General features: G+C 38.3%; 1 long non-coding RNA gene across 1 annotated transcript; it reads left to right on the plus strand.

Annotated features, from left to right (window-relative positions):
* The first annotated feature begins 2,363 nt into the window (after positions 1–2,363).
* LOC145802005 (uncharacterized) lies at positions 2,364–4,271 on the plus strand. The gene is made up of 4 exons (XR_014344055.1): positions 2,364–2,501; positions 2,607–2,717; positions 2,789–2,869; positions 4,060–4,271. It is a non-coding gene; the product is annotated as an uncharacterized LOC145802005 (long non-coding RNA).
* Positions 4,272–22,990: the final 18,719 nt, after the last annotated feature.

The raw sequence follows: 22,990 nt of genomic DNA on the forward strand, positions 1-22,990 counted from the left end.
CATTGGAGTATTTTTTGAATAACTAAAAATCTACAAAAGCTGTGCCACTTTTGAAAGATGTTTTTAAAACTAGATAAAATTCTACAAACCATAGGAAGGCCAAGTATAGGAAAAATCTAGAAATGCCTCTTTAATTATAATCTTTGCAGTGCACCAAATTTAGAAATTTACTTTTTTGGGTAAATTTATGTTCTTGACTACATGAATGTGTTTTTTTATCACTTGTTCATGTCTTGGTATGATATTGCATGTGTTATGGTTATGTTCCTTATCTTATTCAATTGATAATACTCATGCTTATGTGGATATTACTATCTTGTTAAGTTATTCTAACTTTAATTTAAGAAATCTAACTTGAGGGAAAACTTAATTGGGGTGGTATTGAGTTTTCGATCACTTGAATAATGAAGAGATGATAACATGTTAAGTATGGATTTATAAGACATGTTCCCTAACTAAAGATTAAGTCTTGCGCAAGTGGTTATCGCGTGAATCCTAGTATGGAACGGACATATTCAGACTCGTTGTGATGGTTTGATTTGGTGAGATGAGGTTGGGTCTAGATGAGACATTCAAGAAGATAGAACTTTTTTCGGAAGGATAAGGTTGGATTCAGGATGATAAAACCTTTTTCTTTTTGCTGTCCTTTTTGAGATCTGCCGATGGTGTTACGCGGTATATAATCGTTGTAGGCATCCATGGTAAGTTCTGCAAAGCAGCAAAATGGGGCATTTCAAATAGTCTGGTGTCCAATTCTTACAGTCGGGACGATGAAATCTGTTTGGGAGATTTCTAAATTACTAATATCTAACCTTGTAATCCTTTGTTATTGACATGAATATCATGTTTCATTACTTTTTTGTTATAATTGTGATGGTGTATTAGATTAGAAAAAAATGGACGGGGTATGTGAGCGTTTACTAGACTTTCAAAACTCATGGCGTTTCATGCCAGGTATTGAAGACTATTAAACCGGTCAAAGGTAAGGCTGAAGCATTTGAGGATGTACGGCTACCCTAGGGGAATTAGAAACTAGTTTTGTAAACGCGTTTTGAGATTGTAAGTGATAAATCTCTAGTTGTATTTAAGACATGATTTTGTAATTATTATATATCTATACCTATCTTTTGTATTACTTATTTCTTGTTTTCTTGTCGACTCATGTAGACCTTGTGTTAATACCTTGTTATGATTTGTCAAAAGGGTAGCTTTATCTAAGGTGGTTGGATTTTGAAGGGATGCTATATTGATTCCTCCAACCTTCCTAGGATCTTACTTGATTATTAATCAAAGGATTCATTAGTGACGTTTCCTACTCTTGTAACTTTAGATAAACTCTGTATTTATTTGCTAATATATTCTCTGATGTTCTCGATTTTTGGGGCGTCACAGTCGGAGATGAAACTTTTTGGAGGATCTGACAGACTGGCCCTTAAACTATGCTTTGGAAAGAAAATCGTGGAACTTGAGGATGAGAAAAGAACTGTTCAAGTTAATATAAGCTTCTTGTATATATCCTTGAGTCTTCATGACCTTGAAAGTTTTTTTGGGTGAATATATGACCCTTAGTTGCAGGAATCGTCCTAACAGGTAACGAATCTTCGTAAGAAACGCGATTCTGTGTTTCTTAGAAAGAAACGTGTGGGAATCGCATTTCCGTAGAGAGAGAAACGCGATCCTGGCCAAGATGGGTTCGTTTGGTGAAGAAGAACAAAAACCCTAGGAGAGATAGACAGAGGAGAGAGAGTGTGAAGGAAGAGAGTGAGAAGATAGACCTTCGATCGTCTTCGTCGTTGAACATCCAGTCTTCGTCGTCGAACTCCAGTCATCGATCGTCTTCTCTCTCTCTCCCTCTCGCTCTGTCTCTCTCTCTTTGCTGAACAGAGCCAGCTTTCTTCTTATCTCTTATATTATATATATAAAATCATATTAATATTAATAATATATATAAAATCATATTAATATTATAATATTAATAAAATTATATATAAGATAATATATATAAAATCATATTAATATTAATAATATTAATAAAATTATATTATTTTGTGAGTATATATAACATAATATATACTTACTTATACATATTAATAAATAAAAAAAATCTATATTAAATAAAATAAAATGAAAATTTATCAAAAACACATTATTTAAAAAATAATAATAAAATAATTAATGTGTATTAAAATAAAAGTATTTATAAAAAACTTCTAATGTGTATTAAAATATATATATATATATATACATTACCGCTTTCCGAGGCGCTCCCAACCTAAAAAACTTCTATCGGCTCACGCTTCCCCGCTCCCGCCCCCGCTCCCGCTTCGTGCAACTAAGATATGACCTTGAAAGTTGATGTTCACTTTTCAGTTGTTTTATCTATGCAGCAATAATGGGATCGTTTGTTGGCTAAAGTTGAAAATCTTGCCGCCAATAATGATCGACAAACACAATAATTTCAAGTTATTCATGCACAGAAATTAACAGCACTTGAGGCACAGGTGATAATTTTAGCTAAGATGCTATTAGTTTTAAATTAGAAGCATCTTCCTTATGATAATTTATTCTAATAAAAATTTACCCACATTTATACACATTGCATTCAGGATCTTAAAAAGAAACAAGAGAACCACGTTCAGCTTTTACAGCAAAAGCAGAAGAGTGATGAAGCAGCAAAACTGTTGCAAGAAGAAATTAAATTCATGAAGGCCCAAAAGGTTGGATTATTTTTTGTTTGATTCTTTATCTTATTTTTAGTGTATGTTGCTAATTTTTTCTGAGGTTATAGGTTCAACTGCAACAAAAGATAAAACAAAAGGCAGAACAACTTCGACATTGGAAAGCCTCTTGAGAGAAGGAACTACCATAGGTACATTTTTTCAATTATTTGGTATTTATTTATTCGTATAACTGGATTGGGAATGTTGTGCCACCAACTTTGTAGAACCATTTAAAAAATTGCAGAAAAATACCAAAATAGTTGAGCCAACAAAACTTTTAGGGAGGCTGTGCTTTGTAAAATTAATTTTACATATAGACACCCTTTTTGACATTAAACTCAACTTTTTATTTTGCAACATCTTTTATGGAGAAGTGTTGTGGACTAGGACTTTTTGGTGATGGTGTTAATTGCATTTGGTAGACGTCACATATTCCATTTCAATCATGACACTTCTACATGCTATATTGAGAATACTTTTCAATTTAACAAATTAGTCATTGTTGATTGTTTCCTCTTTATGATGGTTTGCTTACCATTACATTGTACATCACTTTTTCTTTCTATATCTTGTTTTATATTATCGGGATCATATAACAGTAGTGGTCATATTATTGAGAGAAGTTTCTAAACATAATAGTTGGTAAATATTATATGGTCATCAATCTAGTTTTGTGAAGCCTGCTTAATGAGAATCTTAAATAGTACCAATGGGAATTGATTTATATGCACTTATGAAATAATAGCAGCTTATTTCTTTATGTGACTTTTAAATCAGACTCATGTGAGATACCTGAGTTACCTTTGAACCAACACACAAACAAGGATACATGATTATTCTGAAGGTGAACCCTATTGTGAATTCTGCACCTTATGTGCAAGTAGTTGTGCTTTTTGATATCTTTACCTGCTATGTCCTATGTGAAGTAATTAATAGTTTGGAACTGGAAGTAGTGGCAAACCCGGTTAAATTGTTCTTTCTTACATATCAATTTGTTTGCTGGGAGGTCAGTTTTGTTTCTAATTTTCTTTTAATGATCATCATCTACGTTTCTAGGTTAAAATTTTCCATTACTTGGATTGATCAATCGACTACATCATTAATGAGTTATGAATAACAGTTGACTCCTCTTGCATGTGGCTAGTCCATGTATCCATTTATTCATATACAATTTGAGGGCCTAATGTTAGTAGCTGCTATTTCAGACCACAGTTATTGAAAATTAAAATTTTAATTTTTTTTCAGTTCCAATTTTTGCTTTCTTTAATTTTGAATAAATGAGTAAGTTTATTCCTATACTTCTAGCTGCCTCTAAATTAATTGTGTTTTTATCATTCAGGTCAGAAATTATTTGGAGAGATGCAAAAATGGTCAAAGAAGATGGACTAACATAGAAGAACACTTTGAGTTTTTCATAAGTTTTTCCATTTTTTGTAATGAGATATTTATTGTGTAATCATAGTAAAAAAAAAAAAACTTTCCTCAACCTTCTTTGTATATATTTTTTCAACATTCGATTTTCATTTATGAAATATATGAGGTTATTAACTATTCGTATGAGGTTATTAACTATTCGTATGTGGCCAATGCTGTGATTCAAAGGATAGTTAATAATAGGTGTATTATATATTATTCAAATGTGTATAAATATTATTGATTATATTTTAATTGTATATCATATTTTAATCACGGTTTATATGTTGTAAATTGTAATTGATGGTCACATTTTGTGGTTTCAGACTTTTTATCACGCACACTAATCGTGATAAGAAATGCATATAACTGTGATATTATTTCGTTGTTAATCATTAATTATTTAAGTTCAATCTCAACTTTTATTGGTTATTAATCACACTTAAAATCTGTGATCTAAAAGTGTGATAAAAAATGACCCTTAACAATCAAAATCACACCCTCAAAAATTACACTTTGACAAAATAAAATATGTGATTAAATAAAATACATAACACTTAAAATCTGCGATCTATTTATGATTTTGTAATAGTGATATATACAAAGAAATATTTTTGAGGCCAATGTGCAATTTTAATAAAATGTGAGGGGTTGGACTAATTTTATGAATTAAAATACCCATTTCAAATGTAGGATTAATTAAAACAGTGATAGGAAAAATAATTTGATTTAGTTGTTTCGTTTTAAATTAAATTGTGAGCAACCGAATAAAAACGGTGAGAAACGAAAACTAGGGTTTTGAGCAATCAATTTATAAGTAGAGAGTTAAATAATTAATATTAGAATGTTAGAAATAATTACTAAGGTGGCGTTTGGTAACACTTACGTTTTCAGTTTATATTTATAAAAATTTAAAAAAATGTCATAAAAACTTGTTTGGTAAATATTTTGTTTTATAAACCAGTAGTCTCAGTTTATAAATTTGGCTAAAATTTGTAAACTCAAAAAATGAGTTTACGTTTTCAGTTTTTTTTTTTTTTGACCACCCACCACTCGCCACCACCTGCTATCATTTTCTACTACCGTCTTCCGCCACCACCACCCACCACCATCCTCCACCACCGTCTTCTGCCGCCACCACCCACCACCGTCTTTCGCCGCCATCACTCGCCACCACCCGCCACCACCATCTTTCGCCACTACCACTCGCCACCACTTTCCACCACCTTCTTCCGCTACCACCACCTGCCACCTACCACCACTTTCCACCATCGTCTTTCGCCGCTACCACCCGCCACCTGCCACCACTTTCCACCAAAGTCTTTCGCTGCCACCACCCGCCACCCGCCACCTGCCACCACTTTCCACCACCGTCTTCCGCTGCCACCACTCGCCACCACCACCTGCCACCACTTTCCACCACCGTCTTCCACCGCCACCTCCTGTCACCTGCCACCACTTTCCACCACCGTCTTCCGCCAGCACCACCCACCACCTGCCACCACCTACCACCATCTACCACCACTTTCCACCACCGTCTTCCGCTGCCACCACCTACTACCACTTTCCACCATTGTCTTCCGCCATCACCACCTGCCACCACTTTCCACCACCGTCTTCCGCCACCACCCTCCATCACTGTCTTCTGCTGCCACCACCCACCAACTGCCACTATTACCCATCACCCGCCACCCGCCATCATTGTCTTCCGTCACCACCACTCGCCACCACCCACCACTACCGTCTTCCGTCGCCACCCACCCGTCACCACCGTCTTCCATTGCCACCATCTGCCACCACTCGTCACCACCCACCACCCGCCACGCCACCACTCGCCATTTCTCACTCTTTTAGTTTATATTTTTTTAAAATTTTCAAACATTTTGTCCAAACCAAACGCGTTTGTAGTTTATGTTTTTCTAAAAATAAACAAAAATCAGTTTATAAAATTTTTGCAAATATAAACTGAAAACGTAAGTGTTACCAAACAGGCCCTAAGCTACTGGGACTGATAACGATTTGTACGGGTTCGTTCAAGTTGGCCCGTGATGCGGTTTTGGTTTTAGGGTTAAATTCGCGATTAAACAAGAGATTAAATAAAAGGCCTTGTGACCAACTATTAAATAAAGACTTCAAGTTTGAACAATCCCTCCAACCATATACCTAAAAAGTTTGGTAGCACATGAGATGAGCACAAGCTCAGTAGAAATCCCAAAATGATCTTAAACAGTAACAACATACAGATATCTATGATCATAAATGCATCAAGACATAAGATATAGATAATGTTACAGTTTAATAATCAGAATATACTTATATAAGTACAGTTTCTTTCTAAAACATTCATTTAACACCACAAGGTGTAAAACCACTTGTTCCCTTTCCAATTATTCCGTTTAGTTAGGAAAAAATAAAAATAAAAATAAAAATAATAAATAAATTCCACAACACAACCTTTACCCATTAATCGTCCACGCTAATATAAAAGAATTTCATCTCCACACTTGTTTCGAAAACACACGCTCATATACATACCATAGCCCCAAACTCATAACCCAACCCATTACACACGCTTGTATCATAACACATACAATATTTCCCTTGGCCATAGATCCAAGGGCAAGGAACACCCGTAATAGGATATCAATAAACAAATATAAATAACTGAACGTAATACATACTTCCATTTTCATTTCCACCGGCATACAGCACGAATGGCAAATGATACAAATTCATATAATGCTTTATCGGCCTTATCCAAAGGGGAATGACCCCAAGGTCACACTTTATCTGGAGCAAACCGAAAGAGAGAGGAACCTATCACAATGTGTCATCCTTTACCAACTCAACCGGAGAGAAATAGACCTCCATTCATAATTTACGAGGCACAAACCGAAAAGGAGAGGAACCTCTGTCAAGGGGTCACGCTTTATCGGCCTCACTTGGCGAAAAATGGACCCCCAAACAACATCACAAATGCTCGAAGGCATAACCAAAACACAAGTGTAATACCTCCACATAATCTATTCAACAACAACAACGCCATCCTTTACCAATGACCAAGGACAAAGCCTCTAAACAAATAAGTAGATACATGACTCTTACAATATGAATCCGTAACTAATTCCACCTTTTTCAATCAACCATTTCCCATATCATTTCACAGAAAAACTACACTCCTCATTTTATTTCCAAAACCAAATCCGTTATATCAAATTCTCAACATCTCCAAGCTTAGCCAGAACCCCTTTTTTCCTCCAACAAATCCAATTAATTCTCATTTTAACACTAAACCACAAATCCAATTCTTTAATACATAACTCGATTATTTCACATCTTTACCTTTTTACAATTAATTAAGCCCTTAATGATAAATTAGGGTTTCTCCCCACTCTCGACATAAACATGTTTAGCTATCCCAATATCCCAAAAACAACCACAAAACACAATCCCGACTTCCGAAAACGACTTCCGAAAACCTAAACCGTGAATCTCGAATCATGCTTTTGAAAATTTCATAACTATGCTTTTAATGCAGTAGAATCTACCACATGTACCTATCTATAGATGAGGTATTGAAGAGGAGCAAAAGAATCATTACCTTTTAAAGTGAAGAGAAAACAACCCAAAAATCATCGTCTATGAAATGACGATCTGCTCAGATTGAATAGAAGCCATCACTGAGCTTACATTTTGGTATATGGAACTAGGGGTAGAAAATGGGTAGAAATAGATGAAAGCCAAGTTTGAAAGCTTAAAAAGGCTAAAAATGGTGAAAAAGGGGTGAGAAAGAAAAAGATAGAATTAAAAAATGAGATATTTTCACCTTTTGACACCTTTTACAGGCAGACAAACTGCGAGTGTGAAGGCTACACTGCGGCTGCTATAAATAAGACAAGCCTGGTCACGAGCGCTACCAGGAACACCACAAATGCGACTACAAAGGTTGCGAGCCACCATTACGGGCCACGCAATCCATCGTGGGCCATGAACCTTCCTCCCAACCAACTGACCTAAAGCTCGATTTGGTCGTGGCCTCTCGCTAGTGTGACCTATTCGCGGGCATGAACAAGGTGGTCACAGGCGCGACCGACCTGAGGCAGAAAACCTGGGCTGCTATTATGAAGCTAGCCCAAACACACCGAAGGTCTAAACCACTCAAAAACAAATAGATACACTCGGACAACCCTGTGCCCCAATAGAACAATAAAATGAGTCGAGTTTTCTGACCCGAGCCACTACAACCTCCCCCACTTAAGAAATTCTATCCCTGAAATTAAGAAAAGCCGAAACCAAAAAGCAACTCAATCATAGAAGGCAAACACAACCACCAACCAAAAGCTCAAAGTGTACTTGGAATAAATTCAAGGAAAAGATTGTGAACGTGTCTTTGACCCACATAACCCATTGGGATCCATGAGACGAAAACCATAATAATAACCACTCGCAAAACCACTACAGAATGTTCAACACTTGAAAAAAAAAAAAAAACACTAACCCATTCTCACAATCGAACTCTCGACCAATGTTCACCAAAAAAAAAAGGAGTCGTCACGCAACATGATTCAAAAGATAACACACCAGCACAACAAGCCCCAAAAAAATACTATACTCTTCTCATATACATCACACAGACTCAGGATTAGCAAATCAAGCTAAATCACCCAACTCAGCCATGCAAGGCAAGACAAAGAACAACATGTTCTTATTAAAATAATAAATAAATATAAAAAAAACAGTTTCCATTTTTCATCATTTCTTCAAAAATCATTTGCTTATATATAAAATCTTTCCCAAAAGGTGTTCCATCCAATTTCTGCACATTTTAAATGTTTTGCAAACATTTTTCAGAAACAACAATATTCGTATATTCCCATGATTTGTTATATTCAGCTTTTATTTGATCGAGTAAACTACTCATTGAAACCCTTCATTATCACGTAGATTAAATTCACAATAGTACAATTCAACATTGCCCTTTGAGGCCGCAACACAAGGAAAAAATTTATTTTCTAGTTCATTCTCAATATCCCCACTGGTGAACCTCAACCATCACCCAACAACACCCATCACCCTTATAGTGATGAGGCCACAAAACAAATGCAACATTTCTATAATAACAACTAATAGAAATAATAGTCGTGTTAATAATACAAATAAGCACAAAGAAAATTCACAACCTTTTTGAGAGTCTTATCCTATCACAATCATCAATCACACACCGACCCAATGGCACCCACAAAACCAAGGTTCCAACATGTAACCCCACTCAGTTACCACAAACTTACATGAACTTTACCTCGCCTACCTAGGACTCACGCTCGCAAGACCAACCTGAGGTCCTTTGGAACCTTACAACAACTACACTCAATTCCAAACTATCTCCAAGGTGACTAGAGATCAACCAAATCCTGATACAACTACCCGACTAATCAATTCAACGAAACTTCACATTTGGCACTAAATACCGACATGTTACCTAACACTGATTACTCCTAGATGAAGTTTCACACCTAACAAGAACTCTTCCTTGAACCCACATCAGATTCCGCAAACAAGTCCACATCATTAGTATTCCAAACGCCCCACCACTCAGCCTAGATGGCAAACACATGCCTTCACTTCATAACTCAGGACCGATAAAGTCAACAACCATCCACCTAATCCTAGGCATAAAAAATAACAACACATCCTACATACTCTTAACAACCACACCCAACACTTAAGCATAACAAACTAACCCACAATTACTCATAGACCACCAATTCCCAACAAACCACAAACACAAACATATCCTTACTACTAGAGACATGAGTCTCATACTCTCTCCAAATACTTTCACAATCCCTCAGTAACTCCTACCAACCTCACAAAACCCTAAGGTATGACAGCAGCCCAAACCTACACTTTAACACCTATACACTTCATTCTCACCATGCCAAAACTAGTCAAAATCATAAACAAACCCGTGCTCATCAAAAAGCAACACTAAATCAATCTAAGCATCACAAGCCAATACATGCTGAACTTAGGAAAATAATACAACTTAATAAAATTAGGATTTTCAATCCTTACAACAATTTTCAACACATTACAAACAAATTCAAGATTAATTACATACCCACACCATTTGGGTTCATAACAACACAGATACATACATATGCAATATCTGTAAGCATAAAGCCCAAAATAAGATAATATCATATTACATTACAAAACACAAAAGCTCCTCCACACTATAACATCACTACTGTCTCCTCTTGGACTACTAAAACTGGCTCTACTCACACAGAGGGCAACAATGTCGAACATGGCTCGACTAACCACCTAGAACAAGTAGGCGGTCCTCTATTCTGCCACTGACTTGAAGAAGCTTGAGTCTAGCTGGACCTCCCAAAGGACAAGCCTGAAGAAACAAAAGTAGGTTAAGGCGACAACTACACATCTTCTTGAGATCTCGCCCATCTCCAATTCTTACTAGGTCTATTACCTCCACGAACAGTTGGAATTGCTGATATGGGCTCTTTCCTCTCCATCTTGATTAACACTAAGGCTAACAGCTTCCATGTGAACCACCTCCTCTACTAGGGTGTGATAATTTCTATACATAGCCCTAGCAACCTTTCCCCTACATCATCACACAATCTCCCTTCAAACTTAAGACAATGACGCTCCTTTGTTGGGACCAACTTCGGAGCGAACCACGACAAACTGGCGAATCTCGCCTCAAACTGTGCCAATGGAGTATCCTCCTAGCACAACTCAACAAACTGGTTCCTTAATATTTCCCAAGTAGAAGGAGGAAAATACTTAGCCAAAAAGGCCCTAGTGAAAGCAACCCAAGTGGTGCCCACAGAAACTCACACAGACTTCCACGAATAACCAACGTCTCCCTTCAGTTGGAAACAAGCCAAAACAACCCTCAACTCCTCGTCTTTGACTCTGAGCATATCAAGAGTCTTGGTAATCTGCTCTAACCAGTCATTAGCCTCCAACAGCTTAGACTCTCCCGAAAACACGGGTGGATTGGAGTGAAGAAACTTCTTGGTCAACTTAAGGGTATGCTTATGGTCCTTCTCATTGCGAGCTAGAGCATCCCTCACCACTCTCACAATCTCGCGTGCAACTTCCTCGCCCACAATCTATGCTGCAAGGACATATGCTAACGAAGTTATTGTGTCCCTACTGACATTTCTACTCCCAACACGACCTTTACTCCCTCGTGAAGACATCCTATAAAACAAAAATAAAATAAAACCAAACTTAGTAAACAACACAACAACCCACCCTCAGGGCATACACTCCCAACGATAAGGTACAAGACATACTAGCTCGTGTACAATACAAAACCCTATTGCATACAACCACACAACAGTTAAACATTTAATCACATAACCGAATCAAGTTCACAAAGATAGCAAATCGTTCGAGAACTTTCAAGACATTCTCATCAGACACACTAGCCCTCCCTTAGGGCATACACTTCCAACGCTAAGGGACAAGACAAAGTAGCCATAGGCCCATGGCCAAGGAACACTCATAATAGGATACCGATAAACAAATATTTCTAAATATAAATAACTAAACATAATATATACTTCCATTTCTGCCGGCATACAACACGGATGACAAATGATACAAATCCACTTAACGCTTTACCGGCCTCATCCAAAGGGGAATGACCCCAAGGTCACACTTTACCTGACACAAATCGGAAGAGAGAAAAGCCTATCACAAGGCAACCATACTTTACGGGCTCAACCGAAGAGAAACGAACCTTCATTCACACTTTACCAGGTGCAAACCAAAAAAGAGAAGAACCTCTGTCATAAGGCGCCACACTTTACCGACCTTACCCAGCAGGAAACGGACCCCAAACAACATCACAAATGCTCGAAGGCATAACCAAAACCCAAGTGTAATACATCCACATAATCTGTTCAACAACAATAATGTCATCATCCATCGATGACCAAAGATAAAACCTCTAAACAGATAAATAGATACACGACTCTTACGATATAAATCCATAACTAATTCTAGCTTTCCAAATTAACCATTTCCTATATCATTTCACAAAAGAGCTACACTCGTCATTTTATATCCAAAACCAAATCCATTATATCAAATTCCCAACATCTCCAACTTTTAGCCAAAACTCCTTTTTTCATTAAACAAATCCAATTCACAAAACACAACTGCAACCCTACTCAACACAAAATTAATCAAAACAACTATTAAACCCAATTAATTCTCATTTTAACACTAAACCACAAATCCAATTCTTTAATATATAACTCGGTTATTTCACATCTTTACCCCTTTACGATTAATTAAGTCCTTAATGATAAATTAGGGTTTCCCCCCACTCTCGACATAAACACGTTTAGCTATCTCCCAATATCCCAAAAACAACCACAAAAGACAATTTTGACTTCTGAAAATCCAAACCTTGAATCCCTATCATGCTTTTGAAAATTTCACAATAACTATGCTTTTAATGCAATAAAATCTACCACATGTTTATTTGTAGACAAGATATTGAAAAGGAGCAAAAGAATCCCTATCTCTTGAAGAGAAAGAAAACAACTCAAAAATTACCGGTAACAAAACGATGATCTGCTCAGATTAAATGGAAGCCGTTGTCGAGCTCTAAGTTTTGGTAGAAAATGGATAGAAATAGATGAAAACCAAGTTTGAAAGCTTAAAAAGGCCAAAAATAGTCGAAAGGGGCAAGAGAGAATAAGATATAACTCAAAACGAGATATTTTCACCTTTTGACACCTTTTATAGGCAGACATACCGCGGGCGTCAAGGCCACACCACGACTGTGATAAAGAAGACAAGCCTGGTTAGGGACGCAATTATGAATGTCGCGGGCGACACAATCCATTACGTGTCATGCACCCCTTTTCCTAGCCAACTGACTTGAAGCTTGATTTGGTGGTGGCCTGGTTGCGACCCCTCATGAGCACGACCAACCAAAGGCAGAACACAGGGGCTACTATTCTGAAGTTAGCCCGAACACATCGAAGGTCCAAACCACTCAAAAACAAACAAATACACTCGGACAACCCCATGCCCTAACAGAACAATAAAATGGGTTGGGTTTTCTAACCCGAGCCGCTACATTTACAAAAGTTAAGGGTCTCACAAAATTTACTTGTATTATTATCAAACAACATGCTCGAATATTACTTTTAATATTAAAAAATATCATAGTTTGATACATTTAAAAAAAATGACAATGATACTTATAAAAATATATATATGTTTTTTTTTTTAAAAAAAAAAATCCTGTGACTGCTAGTAGGGGCAGAATCAGGATTTAGATTTGAGGACCAAAACATTTACATTTCTAAAAAAAAAAAATATAGGCATATTAATGTTATACAAGTTTAATTAGCATAAATATATTAAAATTATAGATTAAGTTTCTTCATAATAATAATAATATTAAAGAAAAAAAAGAAGAAGAACAAGAAGCATTTAACCTTGACAAAATAAGAATAAAAAAAAATTAATCTCAGTTTTCAACTTGATCAATTATCAAAGTGAAACTCGAAAGATGATGAAAGAACACTGTACATAGGGAATTTACACTTCAGCCTATTTTGACAATTATGAAAAAAAGTCAGTTTATTGGCTTATTAATTTATTTGAATCATATTATCTTTTTATTTTTTTTCACTTTTTTTAAGAAAAGTTTAAAAAAAAAAAAATTAATAAATTAATTTTTTTTTTACTTCCTAAAATAGGCGGACTAAAAGATTAAACTAAAGACAAAAAGGTTGATACTTCTGCAATTTGTATAAATTATGAAGAGAGGCGGTGAGTTTTTATTACTTTTTGTTACCGTTTCCAAAGTTAGCTGAGCTCCACTATGACATATTTGTGTATCTAAATTATTTTTTTAATGAAAATGTATGCATATGAATTATATATATTATTTTTATGATGATGGCCAGTCTCTCCACATCTCCGTCACTGACTGCGAGGCTAGCAAAATGGCAAAATACATTTCATGTGACCGATTGACATAAGCAGTCAGATAAGACTTTGTTGTGTTGAGTTGAGAGGCGGCCTCAAAATGGAATTAGATCATCAGGTTGAAAGAATCGAATCTTATAAGAAGAAGAAGAAGAAAAGAAGACTGAGTAAGATGAATAATCAGTCAATCTACCTAGTCAAGAAAAAACATACAAAATTCTATTTAATAAAAAAAAAATATTTTGAAATTCTAATTTTTGAGTTTTAAAATCAACTCTAATGAAGTAGTAGTGGGCATCACCTACTATGATATAATGTTTTGGTCTTTGTTTATTTGTTTATTTTTTTCTTTCTCCTTATCATGTCATTAGTGTTCCATTAAAACACTAAGGTCATGTTTGTTTAGGTGGACATGAGCTTGGAATTGGACTAATAGTCCAATAAAATTATTAATCCGATGTTTGGTTAAACAATTGAAGTAGGGACTAATTATTTTAAACTTGACTATTAATTAAGATAGGATACATAATCCAACGGACTCGTAGTCTTAGGACTATTAGTCATGGGAATGCTTATCCAGTCCGCCCAAACAAACATGACCTAAAATTAGTGCTCTGAATCATTACTGTTAATAAAATATAGTATGTTTAGGTGTTTGGTAATTTTATTTAGTCCTTAGAATTGATTAGATTAGGTAAAAATTAATCAAGGTTAATTGATAACTATAATTAGTATCACTTAAAAATTTAGAGTAAATTACAAACACACCCTTTGAGGTTTACTTAAATTACAAATTACCCCTGTGGTTTTAGAAATTACATTATGCCCACTAAGGTTTCTAATTTCATAACAAATAGGTCATTTTATTAATAAATTATCAAATTAATTAACAAATTTTAATAATGTTAAAATTTTATTTCAATTAAGAATTCAGATAATTTTATTATTGTATAGTTGAACAGTTAGAAATTTTATTTTTTTAATTAATTTTGTTAAATAAAAAATTCTAAAAATGAGGTATTTGTAATTTTCTAAACCACATGTGACAATTCGTATTTTAAGCAAATCTTAAGGGATGTATTTGTAATTTATCAAAAAATTAAGTGATTCTAGGTTAAAAATTAAGAAAATTTAAGCGATAAGAAAGTGACTTCGTGCTTATAGAATTTATAATACTTGTACATAAATATATACCATTATAACTTCACCACCATCACCATCACCATCACCATCACCATCACCACCACCACTACCACACTAACCCTACAACTATTGTTACCATCACTATCTCTCCACCACCACCATCACCATTATCATAATTATCGCAGTCATCATTTCACCACTACTATAATTCTTACCGTCATTATTATCACCACAACAACTACTAAAACCATTCGCATCTCGAACCAATGTTCTTGTTGTCATGACTGCCACAATCACTACAATCGTTACACCACCGATGCTACCTCCTTTTTACTGTCATTATATTACCCTGTCATTATTACCACAATCATTATCCCTTTACATTTACCACCTTTGTCATTGGCGATATAGTTGCTGCCATCTCCGCAACCACTTCTATGAACAAAATTAAAAGATATAATTCAACGGTAATAAATTTCAAATTTTATTTTAACATATCAACCAGTTTGTTTTAGTTTAACAATTAAACTTTTATTAAATAAATTTTGAACTAATAAAATTAATATTTAATTTTCAATACTAAATTTTTACTTTTCAACTATTAATTTTTAATTTTAACAAACACGATATTATTGCAAAGATTGAGAAGTTATTGGTATGAATTTGACCAAACAAAAGTCTGAAACACGTAATAATATTTTTCCACATGAAATTCTGATTTCCATGTACTTGAACAGATCTTTCAACACCTACTCTTGAGAAGTTATTAGTATACATTTGACCAAACAAAAATTTAATCTGAAACACAAAGCAATATTTTTCCAAATAAGATTTTGATTACCTAATTGTGCCATGTATTTGATCAGATCTTTCAACACATACAATTCAGAAATTATTTATGTTTTTAGAATATTATTTCACTTCATTGATAGTTAGACAAATGTTTCAATTATTACATCAAAGGAGTCAAAATAGGAAGGCAATAAATACTTTTATTTTAACTAATAATATTCATGTTGGGATACCACCTGTAGGAGAGGGTTCAAGAAAGGAGTTGGAAAATTCGAAGATCTTCGAAGATCCTTGAAGAACAACTTCGAATTCTCTAGAATATGATGAGAGGCTTAGATTCTTCAATAATCTCAACTTAGGAACACAACAACAAAGGAGATGATGGAGATAAGAGATTGGGTGAAGAAGAAGGCAAAATGGTTAGAGAATAGAATAATGGCAAGGCTCTCCCATGGATCTCCCATTTTCACTCTCAAGGTTGATAATGGAGAAAGGGAAATTAGTTCTTTCCCAAGAGTTAAAAATCTCCAAAATCCATCCCTTGTAAAGCTATGGGTGGGTGCTACTTATAGGCACCTCATGATGTAGGATGGAGCCCATGTGCAAGGCACATGGGGGATATTCTCTCTAACCACCTTGTCCGAGGAGGTGACCTCTCCGAGGAGGTGACTTCTCCGAGGATGAGAAAACCCCGAAGAGGAGATCAATCCCTCGGCGAACCCTTCTTCTTAGCCACACCTAACCAATGATCCCCAATCATCCCAAAGGGTCAGGGGTAGTCCCAGAGGACGTCCTGCCGCAAAATATTGCCGAGTCTCATGGACCCCCCGGGGTCGTGCCACCTCGACCCGGGTATAGGGTAGTTTAACCGAAGAGTGAATTTATCTCCACTCACCGTCCTCGGGATCGGGTCCTTTGTTCGGACTCCATTACGCCCATAGTTCTGGTACGTAGATCCCGGAAAGCTCCGAGCCCGCAAGTGTTCTGGGACTCATTAACGGAGCGACTTCTAGATTGTGTCTGAATCCGTTCGAAGCCAAATGTTTCGGACCTCTAGGTTCGTGGATCCGAACCCTTTCGAGTCCGAGTGCCTCGGATCTCTAGGCTTGCTTAATACCCTTTCGAGTCCGGGGCCGAGTAAGTCTCTAGGTTCGTGGATCCGAACCCTTTCGAGGCTTAGAGCCATTTAGCCCGTTTGATGGTGATAAATCTGGTCCCGCCAGTCTTGGACTTGCGATAAATTTGGGCCCACTAATCTTGGGCTATTAGGCCTAAATAATTTAGTGGGCTCAAATTAGCCCCTCTTACATTTGCCCCTTGCGTGTATGAGAAATTTTAAATTTCTTAGACATGCATACTGTCATTTCTTCGACCCTGTTTCGCATCACGTTCCCCAAAAAAAAAAAAACATTTTGTCACGACAGAGCCTACGGATAAAGTTGATGACGCACTTCAATTTACAGAAAAAAATTGACAAGCAAAAATTATTATTATTATTATTATTATTATTTATTTTTTTTTTTTTTCACTTCTCCAAGTATTGAAAAAATACAAAACTTTTTTTTTTTTTTTTTACTCCAAGTAAAAGAAATAAGAATTAAGATAAGAAATCAATTTTTTTTTTTTTTTTTTTTTTTTTTTTTGGGCTTAGAAATAAGTTGGCCTCTTATATATATGCATATATATATTCAGAATATATGAGGCATTTTTCATATATCACACCCTTTTTTTTTCTATTTAAACAAAGGGTCCAAAACCCTAAGCCTCACAACTTTTCTTTTGTTCAGCCGCCGAAACCGATCAACCTTCTCCTTCCTCTTATTTCCTTTTTTTTTTTTTGAAACCAGTGGCATACACTTTCTCTCACTAAACAGAGGGACCAAGCTTCTTCTCCTTTCTTTTTTTATTTTTTGAAACTCATTTCGGCTGACACTCTCTCTCAACCAAGACCAACCCAAACTTCATATTCTTCAAAGGAGCTCCGTATCTGTAATACCACAGGGCCACCGCCGCTAGCTCACTGCTCGTTGGTGCAACTCCGAGCGCCGTCGTCATCGCCGAAGATGAGCCACGGTTGCTGCTTGTTACAGACGTTGTGACCCAGGCTGCAGACGCTGCTATAGACGGCACTGTGGCGGACGATGCTGCTACAGATACTGTCACACCGTGAGCCAACCATGACCAACTAGAAACCATCCTTTCTACTGTAACTTTACCGCCGGCCTCAGCTGTCCAGCGCCACCCACACCCGTCGTGTCCTGCGCCTTCGACCTTCGTCGTACCTCTGTCCGCTGGTTGCAACAGTTCCGATTACAGGCGATGCAGTGACTCAAACCATGGCTAGCTCGTATCAATGCCAGCTCCACTCATCGTCGATGTCCCATTTCAGCCGTGTTTTTCAGAGCTCCGAACACACAGATCTCGGTCCTACTTTCACATCTACTGAAGTCCACCACCATTGGTTCTAACCCTGATTAATCAATGCCGACCACGTCGCCGACTCAACGCGGCGTCGGTTTGCCTAGCTTCCTTCCTCATCTACTGCTTCGTGCGCCATTCTCGGCCTACACCGCTTGTGATTGATAACCCGGTTCCTCACTATGCTGCCCCTGAATCTGTGAGTTAAGCACTTGCTGAAAACCCATTTTTTGAACCCCTCATTTTGATGGGTTTTGGTCTTGATTCAACAAAGTTCATTCTCTTCATTGCTTTGGATTTATTGATCTTTGGACTTCAAGATCTAGTTGAATCTTTGCTCAAAGCCCTCTTCCTTTTTCTTTGTTGCTTGACAAACTTTGGGCAAATATATATATATATATATATTGATTATCATATATATATATATATATATATATTTTGTTTAGAGCTCGGATTACCCACATTAGCCTTGGCTTGTGCACAATCAATCGCTGCTTCCGGCTTCAGCTTATCCGACGTCGACCACGCACGTTCGCCCTCTCAACGCAACGTGTGTGGTCTTGCCCAACCTAGCTCCACATCGCTGCTTCCGGCTTCAGCTTATCCGACGTTGACCACGCACGTTCGCCCTCTCAACGCAACGTGTGTGGTCTTGCCCAAGCCTTGCCCAGTCTTGTTGATTACAGTCTGTAAAGCCTCTCTGATTTCAGCTTAAATTTCCAGTATCGGCTTCGGACTTCACCTCTCTAACTGCCCAAATTTGTAAGTATGACATTCGACCCCCTCTTCCGAATATAAATATATTTAAATATATATAAATATATTTTTGTGGCAATGTAGAGGGCTCAAGCAATCTGATGAAAATAAAAATAAAATAAATAAATAAAACTGAATCTAAATATGGACTCAATTTTTGTGGCAATCCCAATGATATTTTTTTTTAGCTCAAACACCGTGATTTTGGCCATATGGAAACATGCACTAGCACTTGAAACCTTATTGAGGTGCTTGGCTTGAACATAATTTGTTGAACTTTATCACCGAGGAAAGGCCGAATATAACTTGTTGACTAGTATTTGAGCTCCATTTTTGACATGGAGAGAGAAAACCCTGGACTTATGAATATGGACTTTGGAAAGGACATTCTTGTAATTTGCATAATGATCCATTGAATCTTGCTACTGATAAGCAATGTAATATACTTCGGATCTCGGGCCTGAAATTTACTATTGAACTTCACTCTGTCCAAATTTTGAGCCCCGTATAAATTGGACCTTTAATATGGAACATAGTGACTTTAAGAAATTGACCCGATTGAACTTCATCATGAAGCGACCTATGACATTGCACCTCTTATTGATGATAGAAGACGAAAATCTATATGTTGATGATGCACCCATTGGTATTAAAATTTGTTGATAAACCCATCATGTTGCATGTAACAATATTCTGAATTTTAATACGGTCAACTCTTTAATATTTATACCGGTTATTTCAGCCATATGTCTTCTCAAAAGAAACCCGTAGCTCCGGGGTCATCAGAACCGGCTCTCATGAAAGAGAGGGATGTACCTCCGGCATCTGAGTAAAGGAAATCTCCTTATTTTGGTCGGAAGAACCCCTTCTGGCGAGCGGCTACCTCCACCACTTCTCTTCTATCTCCGAAGGGGACTCTATTATGTCTCACTGAGGACACTGACTCTGGACACGAGGCCCTCATTTCTCCTTCCTCGGTGCTACGCTTTCGGATTGAGCGGGGGGACTTTCCATACTGTTATCCTCAGTTCAAGGCCTTCTCAAACCCTCCTTTTGGTTGGCAGGAGTGGGTCGATGATGTTCTCTCGGACAAGAGCTTCTGTCAGCGGCTTCAAGAGGCCCGCCTATTGATCCCAGTGAAAATATCTCGATCCCTATCCATCCGTCGCAACAATGCTAGCCTGGAAGCCATGGCTCTTCGGTGGAGCACCGAGACACACACCTTTATACTTGGCCAGCACGAGATGGGGCCCACGCTTGAGGATGTGTTCATGTTGCTGCGTCTGGAAGTAACCGGCCCTGATGCCTTCGACCCTGAGCAGACACCCCCCGAAGATGATTCTTTGATCCAATCTCTGAAGCTAAATCTTTAAACTTGTGGTCGGTGGAGTTCCGTTTTTGATGGTTCAGCGAGGAGGACTAGTCGAGTAAGGACGGACCGTGCCTCCTATACTGCATGGATCCGCCACTTCTTCAAAGATCTTCAGCCCTTGGCCAGAGATGCTAACCCTAACTCTCGGGAGTATGAGGTCGGTCCGATGTATGACTCCAGGCTCTATTTCTTGGGATTTCTGGCTTGCTTCCTTTCATTCTTCATTCTTCCGAGCACGCCTCCGGATTCCCTCAATCCTTTCGTCTTCCCCTTGGCAGTCAGGCTCTTCAAAGGAGATCGGATCCCTTTGGCTCCCTTATTTCTTGGGAATCTCTATTATCGGCTGGATCTACTACATCGAGATATGGTTCGCTCCGTGGGTCGATATGAGCCTGTCTCCTTTATTCACAGCCAGTTCCTGCTTTGTTTCTTCTTCGAGAGGTTCCCAAAATTTGCCCCTGCTCCGACTGTATTCGAGGCGGAGGTTCTTCGGGAGATAGTGGATAAAGATGGCATCCCCGTGCTCGATACTGATGGGTCTCGGACATTTGGGAAAGCGAAGTCTTGCCAGCCGTTGATTACACATTGGTCACGTACCATTTCCACCTTATCCTTGAATACACTAGTGGATGATCCCCGACGCTTTGTGGCACGGCCGTATGTATGCCCGCCTGTGGGTGTGGCCACACCGCTTATCTATCATGGTTCCTCCCGCTCGGTGTCCTTTCCTTTGCCGAAGAACATCCCTGCACCCTTTGTTGATATGCTGATTATGATCCGTCCGAGTTCATTACCGGTATGGCATGAGGAAGGTGTTGATAGTGCCGTTTATAGGCCTGACCGCGTAGCATATCAATTCGGGTTTGATCAATGTGCCCCGGGGCCAGCACCTCCTTTATTATCATTTTCAGCGAGCTACGGGCGCTTCAGTCGCGGGCTTGTACACACCGTGCTTCCCATAGCCGGCTCTTTGACGATGCCAGGCTTGAGTCGAGTAGGGGGTTTCACCTCCTCTTTCAGGCGGTATTGGCAGAAGAATATCGATGCGTTTATTGCATTTGTCCAGAGCAGACCGACCGTATGTTTGCCTCCGCCGATTTATAAGAAGGATTCTTCTCTTCGGCTACCCGAGAGCCGAAAATCTGACCACATGTACGAGAGTTTCTTCACCTCATCTGCTCCAACTGACCCTTCTGCTCGGTCATCTGCTTCTAGCTTGGCAATTACTTCTCCGGAGCCAGTCCCTTTGAATAAGGCCTCTGGTCCTCGGACGACCCGCCTTAAGAAGATGGCTCACAAGAGGACTTCTGATGCCAGTCCTTCCGCTTCTCGCCTTTCCAAAAGGCTTCATGAGGTACCCGAAATTTTTGATTTGAAGCTACTTTCCTTTTTGCGACTATACCTTCTAAAATGAAAACTTTTATTTGTCCATGTTGTGTAGGATCCTGCAGTTGTTGACGTTCTCAGTACCGTGGCTCCTGGCCATGCTGCCTCCCCCAGGCCGGACTCAGACTTGGACGACACCCTCCCTTTGTCTGCAAGACTTGTGAAGATGCGCACCTCTCGTATAGCAGTTATAGATGATGACGATGATGAGGCTGAGTCCTCCGACCATTTTTGTGACCTTATTCCACGCATGCGTCGTCACTGCCCTACCGTAGCTGAGGAGAAGCGCTATCTTGGTGACGAGGTTATTGGGGCTCACCGTTCTGATGTTGAGATTACTGAAGGGACTGATGCCACAGAAATTGATGCCGTAGGCCATGCTTCTAGAAGCAATGTAGAGACGAGGTGCGCCTCTGGGAATGGTGTGGAGGTGGATGTGCTAGAAATCTCTGAGACTCGCACTGGCACTTATGGTGATTCTCATCCTCCGACCCTCCTTCCTTCTTCAGGGATGACTGCTACTGTTCAGGCTTTGTCAGACATTGAGATCGATCAGGTGCTCTCTATACGGCCAAGTGACCTTGCTGATGCTAGGAGTCCTTCAGTTGCTCCGACTTTGCATATTGATTCTCTCTCTGGTAATCTTTCTTTCTGAAGTTTGTCATTTACTTCTATCTGTGAGAAATCTTTACTCAAATGGCTTTCCTGTTCCCTACCTCTAATAAGGCTTCCTTAGCTTTTCTTCAGTGTTAGCTGCTACCGGGGTCCTGCCTTCACCTGCCTCAGACTCTGCTCCAGTTTTAGCTGCTACCGTGGTCCCGTCTTCACCTGCCCCGGACTCTACTCCGACTCTCTTTGTAACTCCTCACGGTTCTCCTTCTCAAGGGGGAACACCTGCCTTTGAGACGACTGCCAGAGGTTCTTCATCGCCAGTGCCTTCGAATATTTTAGATTTGAATCTCAGTGATTTTCACATTGATAGTGATGCTTTTGGTCTTTC

The sequence above is a fragment of the Camellia sinensis genome, chromosome 11 (assembly GCF_055761805.1).
Source record: "Camellia sinensis isolate YWXY chromosome 11, ASM5576180v1, whole genome shotgun sequence".
Taxonomy (NCBI): Eukaryota; Viridiplantae; Streptophyta; class Magnoliopsida; order Ericales; family Theaceae; genus Camellia; species Camellia sinensis.